At 38.7% G+C, this 19,312-nt stretch overlaps 1 long non-coding RNA gene across 1 annotated transcript; it reads left to right on the top strand.

Annotated features, from left to right (window-relative positions):
* Positions 1-7,144: 7,144 nt before the first annotated feature.
* On the top strand, positions 7,145-10,322 carry LOC114065224. The gene is made up of 4 exons (XR_003572896.1): positions 7,145-7,159; positions 7,410-7,515; positions 7,691-7,775; positions 10,259-10,322. It is a non-coding gene; the product is annotated as an uncharacterized LOC114065224 (long non-coding RNA).
* Positions 10,323-19,312: the final 8,990 nt, after the last annotated feature.

Below are 19,312 nucleotides of genomic sequence, written 5' to 3'. Positions count from 1 at the left end.
CCGCCGGCCCCGGCTCTCGCCGGCCGACCTGCCCCCCGCCTCCCCCAGGCGGGCCGGCAGCCCCCGGCTGCTATCGGGGCTCAGCGCGGGTCCCCCGTTTCCGCCGCTACAGGGGTGGCCGGGAGGCGCAAGAGGGGAATAATGAGAGGGCAGCCGTGACGGCTTGCGGCTGTCTTGGGGCTTACCGCGGCAGAGCCGGTAACAGCTAGCCGAAGAAAGGTGAGGGCAAAACGGCGGGGATTGTCACCTGGAGCGGGGCAGAAAATCCGCCTGGGCGTGGAAAAAGTCACCCCGCTCGCACTGGAGACCAGTCTGGTTTTTTGCAACTAAACTCGCGTGGGGCCGAGGGTGAAAGCTCGTCTCTACCACTCCGCTGCTCCTTCCCATCACGTTTGTTTTACAGTAACTTTGTTGTTGTTGTTGTCATCAGACCAACACGAAAAGAATGCTAAGTAAACGCTAAATACAAGCACATGCACACACACGCCTCCACGGACACATGAACACGCGACAGGGAAGCGGTTTCCTCCACCTCCGAGCAGAAGGGGTGGGAAGCAGATACGGGGACCGGGAAGTCAGAGAAACTTACCTTCTCGCTGCTGGGATATGCCGCTACCTTTATTTTAGGGCCGCTCCTTACGTATTTATTCTCGTACCTTCTCCGAGCCGAGGCTCCCCTTTTGCACTGTTCCTCTGGCAAAAACAGAACATCCCCTCTACCAAGTTTCCCCCCCCCCTCCCTTTCTTCACACACAAATAAAGCACAACTCGGAGCAAAACGGGAGGGGAAATTCGGGGAGGGGGGGGAGGTAGATGGAGGAGGAGGCTGGTGCAGGAGAAGCCACACACACTCCTCGCACTTCAGCGAGTGCAACTAGTTGCCTCTCACGCACAGGAATGTAGAAAGTTTCTCTAGCAAGGGACGGCACTTTCCTAAGAAAAGGTAACCCCCTCCCGCTCTCCCGCCCAAAAAGGCCGTCCCAGGAGCGCGGAGGTGAGGGACGAGGACCGCGGGAGCCAGCGCAGTCCCGGGCGCGCCGCTTCGCACTTGTGCCGGGCGCTGCCGCCGGGGCTGCGCCCTGTTCCAGCCCCTACCTCGGCACGACAGCCCGACTGTCCCGCTGCCCATCCGCTGCCGCCCCGCTCAGCCCCGCTTAGCCCTACTGAGCCCCGCTCAGCACGCCTTCGCTCCCGCTGCCCCGGGCCCCGGCACACTGCGGCGGGCACGGACCGCCGGCTTACCCGGCCACCAGACAACTCCAGAGTGTCCCTCCCGGCCTTCCCGGCCTCGCAGCCCAGAGCTTGGACCTTTCGCCTTTGCTGCTCCCTGGAATCTGCAGTGAATAGTGATGGGAGCAAAGGAGAGGGCCCTGAAGGGTCACAGGTTGACTAATGCCAATCCACTCGACTACAGGTAGTGGAGTCTGCACTTGACTTTTTCCATTTGTTTCTTCTACAAGAGGCCAATACTATAAAGTAACCCTGAGTTTTTGGAAAGACTATGAGTGTATGAATGATCAAGTGCTACACAACAGGAGTGGATGGTGTACCCTTTTACAGGATGCATTTGTCTCCTTGTTCTCAAGCACGCCAGTGTGGATGGAGACAAAGTCCTTTCCTGCTCTGAAACTGAATGCTCTTTTCTGCAGGAAATTCAGCAGCTCCATATGGTCCTTTTTGCTATTTAGTGTGGGGAAGCGGAAGAAAACCTCTAATTGCTTAGTCACATTTCATGCTTTTACCCTTCACCTTGTTTTATCTCCTGAGTATTATTTCAGTGCATAGATTGAGTGGCTCTTGTCCAACCAGCTGCGTCACCCTCTTTTTGTCAAGTTAACTTCACTCTCCAAAGGGTGCAAGTCAAAAATTTAAAAGAGGAGGCAAAGTTAGGCCATAAATCTAGAGAGAGATGTGAAAGAAAAGTCCTGGTTTTCAGAAGTACTGAGTATCAGAAGCTTTTGAGGTCAGCAAGTCACCTGAAATAAGGGGGGGGGCAAAGATATGGATTTGTGAAGATTCTTTCCTACCTGCCTTCTCTTTCCTTAGGTTGTGTTTGGTGATACTGTTTAAAGCATAACATTACTCAGGCTGTCTGCCTTTGAATTTAATAATTTGCATTCAATGAACTGTAGTAACATGGTTATCTCTCTCCTAAATAATTTCAGACTTAAGACAACTAAATCTTCATGAAAGCAGGTCTATAAAAACTTTATATTTGCTGTCCTGGGAAAGTCACAATGCAGAAGGATGACAGACTCAGAAAACTCTTTTGACCTACAAAAATACAACTAGAAAAACTTCTAAACTAAAAAAGCCTTCAAAAGCCAACCTTCAAATTGTCATAGTGTGGGACAAGCCAGAAATACTAAATGAATTTTGAAACTGAGAGTTTAGAGGGGAGAAAACTGGAAGGGGAGAAAACTCAGATTTGTGGGAATAATTATGATTGACAACCCTGCCAAAGACTAGGTTGTGACTAATGCCAGCACACATCTTGCTAACAGGCTCCTTCTGCAGGGAAACGTGCTAACAACTCCTTCCTTTCTAGAGGACTTTTGTGAACGGCAGCACAGTGGTCTAACCTGAGGTTCTCGAACATGGTAATAATGAAGGTCTTTTGAAGTCTGGTTTCTTTCCACTTCAATGAAACAAATTCCTTTAAGGGGAATAGTCCCCTAGTAACGTCGGTTGTTTTAATAGACATATCAGTTTAAAGCAAGCTCTTAAACATCTGTTGCACTCTCTCTTAAAACGTAAGGTACAGCTGACTTGAAAAGATTGCATACATCTTTGTTCAGCATAACTCACTTCAAAATGAGGAGAGATGAGAGGCTTGCATTGTTGTTACATGGTATGGCCCCAAGACAAGTCTCCCAGTAAGGGGGCTGGTCTTGATGTCATTGGATCACGTTGTTGTTTTGGTATTCATTTTGGTAAGAGTGAGCAGTGTTGTACCAAAAGTAATGAGTGTTTGGCCTGGGTCAAAAGGGACTGAGAGGAGTCCTACAGAAACTGATCTCCTAACCAAACAATTTTTCACATTGATTGTAAATCTGACTTTCACAGGTAGAAATTAAATGATGATTTTGTTAAATCACTCTCTTTGGCCTGAAGTAAATTCCAGTGACCTCAGTGGAAGTGATTTCAGAAAGCCAAAATGTTGTACAATACACTGGTTCATATAAATTGACTATGTGTGACCATAGAAAAGGTCATGCTAGAAATAGTCCCAAGAGAGCCCAAGGAAGGGCTGTAGGACCCACTTTTACACCAGAAGAGAAGAATAATACCTTATCCATTTAAAGCAACATGGAAATGTAAGTAGGCAAGATGTAATTATCTAGATTGCTGTTTGGCCAGGCACTTCTACAGTACCAAAACCTATCAGGGTGTTTAATGTCCACAAGCACTCGGTATCCTTGGTTTTACCTCTTAAATAAAGACAGCACTTGTGATCATGTCCTTTATGCTGGTTCAATACTGACTCAGGAGAAGAATGTCACCTTGCACAAATACCAGTTCACACAGTAACTTGGAATTTCCTTGGAGGTCTTCCATGGAAATATTATAGACCCAACCCTACTTACCTTGGTAAATCTAGTGAGATTACAGCCATAAGTAGTATGGCTCCAGAGAATCATGTTTGAATATGTTGCTAAAAACAATAAGGGCTTTGAAATATTTATGAGTAATTTTTAAATTAAAGCAATATTTTTTTACATTGCATCTCAGTAACAACAAGGTTTTGTTGTTGTTTATGCAAAGGGATTATACTTAGTTATTCTGAGAAAAACTAATGACAGACAGTCACTATTTTGGCAATGTATCATGATTATGATTTATTGAAGTGCCTACCATATGCTGCATCCATCTTAGGTACCTGTCGCAATTTTGTTTTACAAAAGCAGGGCTTTGAAATATGGCTTCTTATTTTCAGGTTCAAGTATGAAATCCAAAAGCCTGTTAATTAGGCAAAGTGGGTTGATCTGTATACTTCAGGTTATTATTGGTTCTTCATGGCTTTATGGTCATAAAAAGAAAGAATGAATGGGGGTTCTTTTGACCTGGTTATCAGATTTCAAGTTTAAAAAGAAGGTGACACACCCTTTTCAGTAATTCAACATGCAGGGTTCAGCTGTGGGTTCAAAAACAGGTTACAACTGGCTAGTCATTGTGCTCTTGAAATGCCAACTGTGCCTTTAAGTATGTTATATAACCTATTTTTTTGTTTCAGTTCTCAAGTATGGCATCATTTCATTGTTATTTGGATTTCCATATATTTTTTAATCCAAACAGATCTGACCTCAATCATAAGGTTCCATGGCTCCAAATAGCTGAGCTTTTCTAATATTTTATTTTGAGTGCCTACGTTCAATACTTCATCACATAGATATGTGCTGCAGACAGTGCCAAATACTGTGCCAGGGATGTCCTCGATTATCTTCAGTGCTTACCAGGAGAGGGCTCTGTTCTGCATACCATACACAGAAAAAAGTCCCACTGAAAGTAGTGCGAGTTTTGATTCTAAAGCTTGCTTGAAATGAAGCTGGCTAAGTGCAGATGAAAACTTACATTTTTTCAGCTGTCTGTGCAGGCAGAATGAGGTGTGCTTTATAATTAGTATCCTGCTATTACACCAGGATCTTTCTTCCTTCTTGGGAGAGACCCGCTCTGCACCCTACAAGGTACCTTTCCATCATGTTTCATGTAGGTTTCATGAAGTTTTGTTTAAGTAATCTACAGAGCCGACCCAGAGAAAATATTGGGCCATACGTTTTTTTGTTTGATGAACCATGTTTTCCTTGGTCATTGTGTGATACAAAAACTATGTCTGTACTGATCAGGGACACAGATCTAGCACACAGATCTGTTTGTTAGCTTACTTCTTGGAGTGGTTTTGCTCTCATCAGTTAGTGTTCTTATAAAAAATGCCCTGGTGCAGTTCAGGGTGTGGTATGGGTCAAGGATCATTCGTGGTGCTTTGACTAGTCCAGACATTCATCCTATGCTGGAGAATGAGACAGTTGATAATGAGAATTTTGGCCTTCCAGAAACACTGCTCTGACAGATGGCCTCAGGTCAGAGAGCAATCTTCAGATAATTTCCTAGTGCAGATGTAGCCTGAAAGTCACTCTAAGTCCTATTCCAGAGACAACATTAGGTCAGGTTGTTGGGGAGGTAGGAGAACTGTCAGGGCTGGCATTACCTCACCTCCAGAGCCTCTGGCACTGGGGGAGAACTGAGGGTGTGCCCCACACCCATTTATGTTTATTCTGGCTGTAGAACTTTGTTTCAGATTTCATTTCATCATAAATAAAATAAAAAGTAATCCATGGATGATTTATAAAAATGTGAACATTTTGATCTGTTTCATTAAACATTAGTGCTGCTGCTTAATGTAATTCCCTTGAATTTGCTTTTTAATCAGTTTCATGTTAGATGTAGTTTCCTCACTTTTTGATTACTTCTAGGAATTTCTACCATATTTTAAAACTTCTCTCTAGTTATTTTTATCCATTTACGACATTATTCAATGGAATAACTCTGATATGGCTACCATGCTATTTCTAAAGATCTATTTAAAGCATCCTCAAAATCTGTGAGACATAAAACCCAGTGTTTTGAAAATGGTTTTTGGTTACGTATATATAGGTAGCATAAACCAAAGACATCATTTATTGTCATTGATCAGAAATGGTCTGTGTAAGTGAGTACTTATGTTTGTTATTCAACTATCAGCATGTTGAGGTTTCCAGTGAAACCAATAGTAAACCATTCATCAATGTCGCTGTCAGGAGGATTGAGCTTGTTATGCAATAAACTCAAATACAGATTCACACCAAGAACTTTTTACTACAGTGTAGCATCATATTGTTGCTGTGTTGCATTATACTATAATAACATATAATAAGTAAAGAATGATTTGCCATAAGTTTTTTCACATCTTTTTATAGAAGTAAAAATGGCATTGCCAAATGACGCTACAAATGACGTATATTACCATTACACTAAAAATAACTCTGTTACTTCTAGAAGCATGATTGAATTCAGATTAATTCAGTACAAGATTAAATGAATTTCAGGCAATTTCACTCATTTATTTGCAGGTGGTGTGCAATAGAGGAAGGAAACAGAAAAACTATAAAATGAAAAGCAGAGATTAAAAAAAATTATGTGAAAGAGTATTTTCAGAAAACCTGTTTTATTTCAAAGTACAAGTTCCTTTCGCCTGTTGAAATGTTCTGTTCAAAGACTTCAGGCATTTCTGAACATGTACATTGTAGCTGCAGTATAGTCTAAAAGTATATATAGATATAAGCTGCTGGTTTATTTGCAGCATTGTCATAATGGTAGTAGGCAGAAAACCAGGTGTAGTATTTAGGGATAATTATCCTTCCTTTTCAGAAAGTATTGCAGTGTTGTCTTGTATTGGGGTACTCTTGATCAGACTCTTCAGGTGTTGGTTTCTGTGAGGTCCTCATCCTGAATCTCAGAAATATCAATTAGAAATAAACTGATTAGGTTATTTTAAGGACAGTTATTTTAAGATATTTAAACAGCAGTTGTAGAGGTCTGTTTTGTACATGACTTAGTTAGTCCTGAGGTTACACTCCTTATTAAATCATTCTTTAGGCATTTCAGTATTAAGATGACCAGCAAGAGGTAAATTTGTTCCGTTCTGACACTGAAATAATAAGCATTCTCTGAAAGAATCACTTATGTTCATGGTTTCTGCATTCTTCCAATGGGTCTATTATGTAATATATTAGTAGTTATTAATGTAGTTATTATATTTACATTTGGTTACTTATTAACATTTACTCATAATTTATACATGTCTGCTTGGAGGTCTCACTGCACTTTGTAAAAGCAGAGGCAGGCATAGTCCCTACCCCAGGGATCTCACCAGCTAGCCCCATGTAAACAACACAAAAGTTACTAAAAAAACAACGTCTGGCATGATCATCCACTGGTTGAAGTCAGTGGAAAGAAACACTTCTGTTTTCGTATTAACTGGAACATATCTTGCTGAGTATCTATAGATTTTGTGTGGCATTATTACTGCAGTTACACTGGACTGCATAAATGATGGAACAGTCTTTCAGCAGAGATTGTTTGAGGTGCTTTCTGGAACCATCAGCTCCAAATTATAAGCAAGGTAAGAATATACTAATGTGAAACTAAATAATTTCATATAACCTTGTTTCAGCACTGATATTCAACAACATTGATATGTCAAAAGTTGTGGGAGCTGCCTGAGCAGCAGTCAGCCAATTTTCCCACATCAGACAAATACAGAATATGTGCCTTTTCAGTCTCATTTTTGGGGTAGAAGAACTTGTCAGACAGATTGCTGTGTGTGATTGAGTATTGATGAAATGGTACATGCACATCTTTCTCTCCGTTAGTTTGCAATTGGGCAACAGCTGTCCTGGGACAGGAAAAGGAAGCTTTTGACAACAGTCTCCAAAGCAGTCACGAGTAGTTTAAAACAAGAGGCAGAGGTTCATCAAGGTAAATATGTTTTCTTGAACCTTCATCCTTCCTCAAGTCTCCCATTATATTCTTCTTTTTCTGGTAATAAATACTTTGCATTTTTTCAAACAATTAAAACCAAATGGTGTAGGTTTTGCCACAGCTCCTAAGTTGTTCTGAGACCTACAAGTGGTTATTTGGGTTCTGGTTTCAGAACATCTTTGCTATTAGAGTGAAAAAGAGAGTAAAGAAAACAGACACAAGGGATGTGGACCACTGATGAGAACAAAGCAGCTAATGTAAATCTCCACTCCTTGCCCTATAACACCCCACTTCATTAAAAGAAATACAAAGTACTCTTCCTCCTCACCTTTTGCATTAGTTGACTACACTTGGGACTGGCTGTGAATGTGAGTGCTTTATTAGCATTTAAATAATCTGTACTGCTGTGTAAATGAGACAGAAGATTGAGCTTCATGGCAAAATAAAAAAAAAAAAAACCAAACACATATTCTGAAAGGTGACAGCCCATGTTTCCTTTTCCCTGCCCCATATCCTGTTCTGGCAAAACTTTTCTCCATTTCTGACTTAATAAAAGCATATACATATTCTGATTTTTTTTTTAATGCACATTGTTATTATTCACACTTTTGAAGCTCAGAGAGGGACCAATTTAGAGGGCCTAAATTCTGGGGAGAGTTTTGTTCTGGAAACAATTATTTTTATTGAGAACTACTGATGAGGTGATTACCTAAAAATTCAGTGGCAGGAAATTGAAGAGGAGGCAATTTCTGAGTTTTGAAAGATCATCAATAACAAGTGAAAACAAGTCAGGTTTCTCCATAGATTGTTTACACAAGAGTAGTTGTTGATAAATGAACTTCAGATTAGGTATTAGAGGTACATAGCCTGCAAAGTGTAATAACAGTTTTACTGCTCAGAGCTTGTGAAGACTGCATAATTTATAGGCAATTTACTCAAGCTTTGCAAACAATTAGTAAAATCCTTATAGCAGTCCTCCTCATCATGTATCCTGTTAATAATATTTTTTTAAACAGGCATCCATTTTCCTTTTGTTTTTGAAAACATCAATTTTTAAAAAAATATCACTCTATTATGGAAGGAGTTTAACATTACCTACTTGGGGGTGGGAATTAATAAAAAAATATTTTCATAGGTGATGTTAAACCCAGTTATGATGCTCAGATGTATGGTATCATGGTTTTACTCTAACAATGTCATAGTTAAGACATTGAATTACCGTAGTTTGCAACAAGAGGAGATGCTGTTTCAGTTGTGTAAATATGCAGTTAGTTGTGAAAAGTCAGAGATTAATTGACTTTGATGAATTGATAAGGAGGAGGGTGACCAGTGCTGGAGCCCGTTCCTCATTCTACCAGGTTCCAGATGATGTGGCAGAGAGGTTTTCCCACATTCCTTCGTGGTACCTTCACTTCTGAAGATGAATGGTAATGGTGTCGATGTCAGAGTGCCAGGAGAAAAGCAGAGATGTTCTTGTATCAGATTTGCCTTCACCTGTTCGATTGTTTTAAAACCATTTTGTCATGGTTAAAGACTTTCAGAGGGAAAAGATTAACAGAGGGCAAGTGATGTAGTAAGGTTGCTCAGGTATTCAGGAACCTTCTTACTTGTCCTGTTTGGTATCATGTGCACTGCTGTAAATCAATCATAATGTGAAACAGGGTTTTTAGTAGTGAGAGGTACTGCTGAAGTAATTAATACTTTCTTTTAAAAAGTATTTATTACAAAAAGGTGTTTGTTTCAGCAATTACTCTCAAATGGAACAATCTGGAAAAATAAAGCAATACTGCCCTGACATACCTGCTAGTTCCCTATGGAGGAGGTAGATTTCCTCCATCAGAAAAAAGAAGTTTCTCCATCTCTATAGGTAGAAATGTGGTAGGTTTTTTCCCCTGCTGTCACTAATATTTGGATGAAAATTAGAGTAAGGAAAAGTAATCTCTGTAATTTTAATTCTGGGAAGTACTTGGCAATTAAAATTCTTACAGATTTTAATGATGAAGAAACAGGCTAAAGAAAAAGTTAAAAGAGATCTTTGGTAAGAGAGAGTTCTTGGTCTGAATTCTACTGGGGTTCTGTAGTAGTTGCAGCCTGTATTATTATATGCAAGAAATGCCCATGGAAGGAGGAATTACACTCTTGTAGCAGCTGAATTTGGTGGAATTTATAATGCTGAGATAACAAGGCGTTGACATTGGCCCATACGTTTTCCTCTTGTTATCACGTTCTGTTTGAAGTGATTCAATGCGTATCATGTTTGTATTGCAAATATCACACCTATAGTTTGTACACAAAAGTTTGAGAGATTTATTGTCCTCATTATATTTAATTCTCTAAATCATATATGTATTTGAGTTAAATTAGAATTTCATGTCAGTTTAGCAAGATTAATAGATAGCTTAGTGGTACTTCACATTTAATAGAGGTTCTTTAAGATTAAGGCACCATTCTTTATGCCCTAATTTAATCTCTTGGGAACTGCCAATTCATTTTCTGTTGTGTTTCTCTGGATTTTTTCCATTTTAGTTTTGGCATCTTCCACTCACATTGTAAAATAATTCTATTAGTATTGTCAGAATATAGAAGTTGTGTTTTATTGAAAGAATACTTAACAGCTTTTTAATATTTCCCCGACAATTATACACCAGTGATGTAAAGTGTATGCCTTGTAATATGCATAACTATTTCTAGCAGTATTTTATGGAAAACAAGGGAAAAAAGCATGAATTACTATTTTTAGGAAACTACAAAATCTGAGTTTGCAGAGATCCAGAGCTTTGGTTACCCAGCTACCTCATATCATAAGGCAGTAAATAAATCTTCTGTCTACAGAAGAGGTAGGTAGTGAATGTTGTGAGCAAGACTTCTTCCACCTCCACAGTGCTTGGGTAAGTTGTAAATACTAAACATATGAGAAAACACACATGTCAAAAATCAAGAGAAGACGAAGAAGAAAAACACAGATACGTAAAAAATAAATCTTTCAGATATCAAGAGGTTTAGTGGCTGTTTCATTCTATATATATGTTTATTATAGTTACACTAAAATTACTGAAAGAGGAGAGTAAATTTGCATGATGTGAAGTCTTAATTTAAAAAAACCTTCTATCAGCTGGAGTACTGGCTGCATGACCTTAGGGTGGTTATCATCTGACAGTGTTATTCTGGAAACCAGAAATTGATTACTACCCTCAGGTCCCATCTCACATGCCCTGTGGTAGCTGGGGTTGAGGACCCTGTGGGAAGAGTACCCTGCTGTCACTCAACAGTGGTCTTTCTGACTAATTAAAGAGGAGCACTGATGAGCTCTGAAAAGAAACCTGACAGCCCCCATTAAATAGAACAATGTGACATATTACATGAGTCCTGAGGAAAAGCTTTCAAAGAAAGAAAAATCAAAGGTGGGCAAGTCAAGTCCACACAAGGTTAATGGGATGATCCTACAGAGGCAGCTGAAGTGATGCTAAATATGGTGCTGTCCTTCCCTAGCTTCCATATCAAAGTTTTCATATATATCACAGAGATTTATACAACTGAAATTAACACTGCTGTGGGATAACAATAGAGACTTCAGATTTATTCTTGCTTTGGGAAATAAAATATGTGTCAGTCCAGGATGGGGCTCTGTTTTATTGGGTGTTACATGACCATGTAGTGAAAATGAAAGAACCTTCCTGCAGAACTTCAGATTTAAGGGTGCAGGAAAGGAAACTTAGTAGAATAATTAAAATACTTCCCAGGGTGAAATGATTCCTCAATACCAGTAGCTGGAACAGAAACCATGTCTCCTGTCAAACCCTGTGGTACATTCTGAGCCCTAAATATGAGACATATAATAAGTAGGAATTTTCATTCTCAAATTATTAGGCTATTTTTTTTCTACTTTTCAGAGTTACAGAGTAAACTGTATCTTCCCTCTTCCCAAATGCAGAATAATCTTCTGTTTCGTATTACCTATCAAAGTGTCATGGCCCTCTAGGCTTCCTTCCTGTTACAATTGCCATTAAATATTAGCATGAACACATTGGACAAGGCTGCACTTTGTGTAGAAAAAAACATGGTCTTATTTGTGATATTAGCAAAGCAGCTCTGTCAAAATAAATATACTATCATCATGTTAGGAAACAAAGTGAATGGAGTGAGTCATGTACCTTTTTGCTACAAGTAGTGACAGGAGACATGTAAATATGTATTAAATGATTCAAAAAATCATAAGGATAAAAAAATAGTAATTTACATAGATGAACAAGCCAGCACTACATGGCTTGAGCTACATGCCGTTGTATACTTCAGTGATGGAGGAATGAGGGTAGAGAATTGAACAAAACAGTGGCAGTAAAAAAATTCTGCCCTGGGTTAATTTATGACTAGGGTTTGTTTGTTTGCTAGTTTTTCAAACCACTACTAATTTGCCCAAGAAGCTCGAATGGTCAAGACAGCTTGCATAATAGAATCACAGAATATGCTGAGTTGGAAGGGGCTGATCATGATTATCGAGTCTAACTCCAGGCCCGGTGCAGGACACCCCAAGAATCACACCATGTGCCTGAGAGCATCGTCCAAATGCTTTTTGAACTCAGACAGGCTTGGTGCTTTATAGTCAATGATGCACAAGAGACTTAAGAAGCTGATGTGAACTGGCTCTTCAGCCTGTCTGACAAGGTACCTATTTTCCTTAGCTCACTGGAAGGTTGTCTTCTGCATAATTTAAACTCATGCTTCTGGAATGACAGCAAAATAACTTTTCCACTCTGCTTTTCTAAATAGCTGCTTCTAGAAAAAATCGGGAGTCTTTACTTACATTGTTCCTACCTCCCCATTATTGCTGTTACCATGTTATTTTGTTTTCTCTAATATGGATGTTTCTGATTATAAATGAATCTTGTAAACCAGTCATCCTAGTTCTTAAAATCTACATTACACTGAGAAAGGCTATATTTGTTTCCTATGTGTAAGATGTTTAATATTTCTGTACATCTTCTAATACTTTTATTGAAGCTGAGCTTCTTCCCCATTAAAATTGCTTTAAACAGACTCGTTAAAAATCCTATTAAAACAAGCAACACATGATTTTTAATGTGGGAAAAACTCTTGAAAATATGCAGTTCTAATTGTTGGTTTAATCTAATTCTTCATGTGATAAATTGATAATCTGGAATGTTATGAACACTGAAGGTCCTGGGTGTTTTTCAGTCTTCATGACAGTCTTCATTTTGTTTATATGAAATATAGAAAAGTTGTTTTACTCGCAGGAGTGTGCAGCTTTTTGTTTTCTTTCTTTTTCTATTTATACAACATATTTGTTTATTTTGCCCTTCAACACAAAAAGCTGTTTAATTTCCATCCATTCACTGAAAAGTATAACTGGAAAAGATTTTATAAATTCTTGTGTTTAACTTTCTTTTTTTTTTTCCCTTTAATTTAAAGTCAGAGATTTTAAAAATAGAAACAGTAAACTCACCATGAATTGTTTAAATATGAATGAGTCCTATTTTTCTCACTTACGTTTCGCTTATATGTAAAAACTGTATGCCATCTTTGAACAACTGAGAACTCAAAAGCACTACTTGCTCACAGATGCAAAGAGCTGTAAACACGTACAAGTTTGAAGTCCACAAATAACTGTGAAAGCCTACAGAGTATGCACTAGCCAAAGTCTTCTGTTAACAGACTCTAGTATTGTTTTTATGTTTATAAATTCACTACTAACTTCATGTTTTGCCATTATTTCTCAGAAAAACACATTAAACATACAAGGCACATGCAAGACAAAGAGGGTGATCCAGGACAGCACTTTCATCTCATATCACAGAGATCCTTGCACTAGAACCTGAAATACTTTCTGTCCCCAGCAGACACCATCACCAGGCCCCAAGATTCAGGAGGAGCATGTCTAGTAAAAGGCTCAGCAAAATCAGGAAGTCTGAAAATGTCTCATAGGTTTTCTGCAGTGAGGTACAGAGCTACTGCCCTGATAACCATACTGAGATGGCCAGTCATCTTTTGCCGGCTGTTTGGAGAAGAGGATACTCAGGACCTATGAAGTGATAGAGCACTGTATATTTGGTAAATGAGCAAATGCTGATCAGTAAGGCAGCCTGATCTTCTACCAACACTCAGGCCAGACAGTCCCATAGCTTTAGCTACATTAGCTCTTTTCCTGTGAACAGTCTCCAGGATTTCGGTGGATTTCCTTAGACTGTCTTACAGAAGCAAAGCAGAATCTGGCACAGGAGAGAATTTCTTTTGAATCTCCATTTTATTCCTAAATCCTTTTCTTCTTGGAGTATGTTAAAACCATAGGACAACATTTATATTAAGGGAAGCTTTATGCCATGATAGAACTGTGAAAACAAATTTCAAAGGCATATCCTTAATATTGAAAAGATTCACCACTGACATACTGCTCTTCTCTCTAATAAGCAAGTCTGAAACTGCTCTGAGTTGTGAAGGAAGATAGATTCCACATTAGAAGAAGCCATTGAAACCATGAAGACAAGCGCTAGAGATGATGTCTGGCAATTTCATTTGTATGTGCTTGTGGAAGCAGAATAGGATGTCCTAGCACCGAAGGGGATCTTAGATACAGAGATTTCAGAGAACACTTAGTTTTTAAATTCTCCTAATAATTGTGAAACCTGAGTTTATGGAAGAAAGTAATACCTTAAATACTGATTTTTTTCCCCCACTGCATATGATCCATAATACTTAAAAATTAAACAATCAAAGGAAGAACCGCTTACCAGCAATCATCTGAGAAAAGGAATTAGTGTAACATAGCAGTTCTGAAAAAAACAAATTAAACCCCACCAGAAACACAGGATAGGAAGTCCTGGGCCATGTAAAAATCAAAGGCAGAAATCCCACTGACTTCTGCTGGATCAGAATTTCACTCAGCATGAACTTAAAGTAAGAAAAAACAAATTATCTATATGCTAGCTAGGCCAAGACATTGTAATTTACATTTGTGATAGTACCATGCTATTGATGCATCAGCATATGTATAGTGCAAATTCAATATGTATTTTAGTTAAGATAGATAATTGCAGATCCCTCCATAAATTACATGAATAGTGAAATCAAAGATAAGTGCAACTGAAGATAGAATTGTAGCAAAACACCTGCATGAATCATTTCTGTGGTCTAGGTTTGTTTCTGTAGGACACAAGCAGGTTGCACTCACACAGATCTTTGCATAAATTTTGTGCTCTCCAAAGAAGCGCAGAATTGTACACATGGCATTTGCGTAACGCTGAACTAAGGAGTTTCATCCTCTTTCCTGAGTGATATGTTTGTAATCTAAAGAGTAAGAGACAACTCAAAGTCCATCGTTATTGTGGGCTATCTTGAGTACACTTCCATGGCAGGAGTGGAGGCAGACCACTTACAAACACAACATGCAGATGAGAGGGTGAAACAGCTCAGTTTTGTCATCTCAAAGGTGATCTCGTCTTTGAGAAGGATCTACTAAAGAAAAAGAACCTCCACTCTGCCTGACATGGAAGTGTACTTAAGATAGCTCACAAAAATTACTAGCTTTGTAAGAAGGACAAATGGTAAAAGTGGGTAAACAACTTAACCTAAGATCTCCACTGAGACAACTCAAGGAAAGAGTATTTAACAGAGGGCTGAAAAAAATACAAGGGTATAAAAAGATTTAGCCATAAATAAAGTATTGTAACATGCAAATATCTTAACATTCATGAACACCAAAGCTACTAAATCATAGCATATACTTGTTATGTTGCTCTGAAATCCGCTATCTATATAAAAATCCACTCTCTGTATAAAATTGGGCTTAAGCACAGTGCTGTATAAATCTATTAAAGTAATGTGTTTGCTACAAGTTTATATACTATGACCAGTAGGCAAGTGACAGAAGAATGGAACTAATAAAAATGTGCCAGTTAACTTCTTTTCACCTCCTGCTTTTGTCAGATTTTGCCTATACTTTATCTGCTTTCAGAGTAGTACTGAAAATACTTTCCTTTGTGAACAATTGCAAATTATCAAGGTTTGCAGGCTAAGATGCTTTGGCAGAGAACTGTTGGCTGAGGGCAGACTTGGCTTTGGATCCCATGAGCTATACCTTGCAGGCTGCTCTCTCAGTATATATCATAAGCGCTGATGGCTTCCTCTTTCTTCCACAGATCTGCCTATCCAGTGCCGTAACATTTGCTACTCTAGTGTAAGTGCATCAAATAAGCATGAATTGTACTAGCCTGTAAATTTATTAATCGCATTACAGAGCAAAAATCAGAAAGATGGGGTTTTAAAAACAAAATAACCATGAAGTACTTGCCATCTATTAGAGAGACTCACATGATGAACATTCCACTGTATTTCAATACCACGTTACATCTCAAAAACAATCACACTAATAGGAAACCCTGTTAAAATATTTTCCCACCACACAACCCTCCAGCCGGAGACCATGTCAGACAATGGTTTCACTTTTTTAGTAATGATATTCTTAGCAGTCTCATTGTTCTAAACTGGTCCCACAGATATCTAATTTTTAGTTGGATAACAGACATTATTATAACATATCGGAATTTTTAACCAGAAAATTTCCCTCCAACTTTACAGACTTAAGGGCACTATGCCACCATATGTGGTTTCTTGCATTTTTCTGACTACTGTTTTCTAGAACTAAACAAACTTTGTCACACCAGGCATATCCATGACATATTTCTACTGCCTGAGGGTGTTTATGGACAAGAAATAAGCAGTCTGTTTTAAGTCATCAGAAAGTGAGCCTAATGAATAGGCTTAAAGCCTCATCTATTTACTAGTGTTTTATTATTTGTTAAAATGACTCATGGTCAGTGCTATTCTCACCACTGTACTTAGCTAATGGCCTATCAACATTTCCATTAGGAACTCTTATTGAGAAGTCAGTGGCTTAGCTGTGAAAATTTACAATAAGTGTGCCGACCTAGAATACTAGTTCCCAGATGTGGTTTGAATATTTTTATTAGATTTTTAATATGAATACATGTATATGAATGCTAGTGAGGAATGTTAATGGTCTTATTTAAACCAAATGGGCATTGTACAAATTTCAGCTCCCTATGCCTTAGCTGGTTCACCTCGAGCTTCACAGGCAACCTGAATTATTTCAATTGCCAGGTTCTTTTAAACAGTGAGGTGCCTTGAATCAAAAACTAGGGTTCTGCTATCTCCTTGAAACTGGACCTAAGTATGCTCCCAACATTCATGAACACTGTGATGGGCCAATTCAGACAGCACTGCCAAATTTGCAGCCCTTGAGGACTTCCTGATGTTTGTTAGTCCTATTCCTGTGTCATGCGGTGTGCGATATGAGCTGCTTCTTGCTGAGTGCAAACTCCAAAGTGGCGTCATGAGCCCTCTAGGGAACACAAACATCATCCGTTTTATTAAGGACCTGGCTGGAACCCATCACACATTCTGCCCACTTCTTATTTAAGAAGAAATATCTATGTGCTCTTTCTTTCTCTCTCTGCCTGTAAAAATTAGGTACTGTAATCAGTTCTGAATACTTTTCTCCAACTACCAAAACCAGAGCTTGTCAGGAAACTTCAACTTTTATAGGAGCAGAAATATTTAAGAAAATAATGAACAGCAGCCACAATGGTCCAGTCTGACTAGAGGACTGTACAGGCATATTACAGCACATGCATGGCAAAGAAGAGGCAGCTGATGCTGACAGGAGTAGAAGAGTAAAATCCCTTTCATGTTCTTTCTCCAGGTTAATCTGCATCTGCTGAACTTTCAGTATGGTGAAATGGTTTTGAAAATACAGGTTTTCATGAAGCTACTGGGAAAGCAACTGTCCTAGGGATACAATCATTTTCTCCCCAGACGTGCCCACCTCTCCCCAAACATGCTCTGACACAATCCAAGCATGAGTTACCAAGCGTGGGTCAAATCCATTCTGAATAGTGCTGGGCAATGGCTGGACAATGCTTAGGACTGGACTCTACTCCCCCTTCGTGGGATGTAGCTACTGATCTCCATCTAGGTACATAATTACTTCTACAGTCAAAATCTCTTCTCCCAAGTAACAAGCAAAAGGAGAAGAAACATCCTCAAGCTGCATTAGAAGAGGTTTAGGTTGGTTGTTAGAAAAAATTCTTCGCCAAACGGGTTTTCAAGCATTAGAACAGGCTGCCCCGGGAAGTGGTTGAATCTCCATCTCTGGAAGTCTCTAAAATGTGTGGTACTTAGGGACATGGTTAGTGGTAGGCTTGGCAGTGCTGAGTTAGCAGTTGGTCTAGAAGATCTCAGAGGTGTTTTCCAACCTTAATGATTCTATTATTCTAGGACAACCTATGACTGTCTTAGATAGGAGGTTATACCTGGGTACACTAAATATCTCACAGTCAGCCCCTGAGTGTAAAGCATGTGAGGTACAATCATCTCTTTCTTGATATTTTGTCCATGATGCATATAATTTGTGTTGCTTAATACAATTTGACATTTAAAAGGAATAAAATGGGATCAATTACTATGTCTAAAATAGATTAAAAATGTATCAACATGAAGATAAAGGATTAATCTGAATCCTTTCTAAACTATTTTAAAAATAGATTGCTCTAAAATGTACTATCTCAAACTTTAATTTCAAAATGAGATTCAAGCAAGCAGTAGGCTGCATTCACCTTTCTTGTTTGAATTTGATATAACCTTCAGGCTGAATATTCTTGATTATTTACAGCATTTATGAGTATCAGAAGATAATATTATGTTTTTATAGGCACTCAGATTATTATTATATACATTTGCTATATACGTGTAAAAGAAAATATAAAAAAGCACTGGATTCAAATAGGAAATGGTATTTCATTTCATACTCTATTAATTCAATATAGAGCTAAAATCTTATGAATTGTCCCAATTAAAAAAACTTTCAAATAAAATTTTCCTCTACTTAACAGAAATTTCAGGTTTTAGAAATCAAATGTTGTAATGCGAATTAAACTACCTCATTTTAATAGAAAAGAAACTTTATAATAGAAGAGACTCCATAAAGTCATCTAATCCAATGTCTTCTACTGTGTATGCAGTGAGAGGACAATAGGAAATGGCCTTAAGCTAAGCTTCAGAGATTCAGATTAGATATTAGAAAAAAAATTTTCACTGTTTGGGTGGTCAGACTGGGTTGCCCAGGGAGGTGCTGGAGTCACCATCCCTGGAGATATTTAAGAGGCATCTAATCTGGTGCTGGGTGATATGGCTTAGTAGTTTAGGGGTTACAGTGGTAGTGCTGAGGTGAATGTTTGAACGTGATGATCTTAAAGGTCTCTTCCAACCTTGATGATTCTATGGTTCTGTGATTGTGGTAATTCTCAATATATGGCTTTGCTGATGTGAGGAATGCAGAATGAGTAGTTCATTTAGTTCATAATCCAATTAGATAAACCAAGGTACAGTAAAAAACCGAGTTCCTATGAACACATAGTGACACCTCAAATTTTTCATCTCTCTTAAACAGCAGCTTTAGTTAGGCCACTATTTAATGCTACTTGTTTGAGGCCCAATTCTGGTCCCAGAGATGATAAAAGCTTAGGCAAAAGTAAGGTAGCATCAGGTGACTTGAGAAATAAACTTCACTTGTGGTTTCTTCAGGTACTCCTTATTACATTAAATGAAAGGGAGGGCCCATGATGCTGTTTTGGAATTTGCCTTCATCAAGACCTCTTTAAGTACAGGGTCTCATCTAGGCACTGTGTCTCTACTATGACACAACCTTTAACTTTCTCCATGACCCTATTTTCCAAGTGCATATAGGAAGCAAATCATAGCTAAA

The sequence above is a fragment of the Empidonax traillii genome, unplaced genomic scaffold (genome assembly GCF_003031625.1).
Source record: "Empidonax traillii isolate 1590-97213 ecotype Southwest subspecies unplaced genomic scaffold, ASM303162v1 scaffold631:size1259156, whole genome shotgun sequence".
NCBI classification, from domain to species: domain Eukaryota; kingdom Metazoa; phylum Chordata; class Aves; order Passeriformes; family Tyrannidae; genus Empidonax; species Empidonax traillii.
Note: the sequence above shows the minus strand (reverse complement) of the source record. Positions and strands in the feature narration are given on the sequence as shown.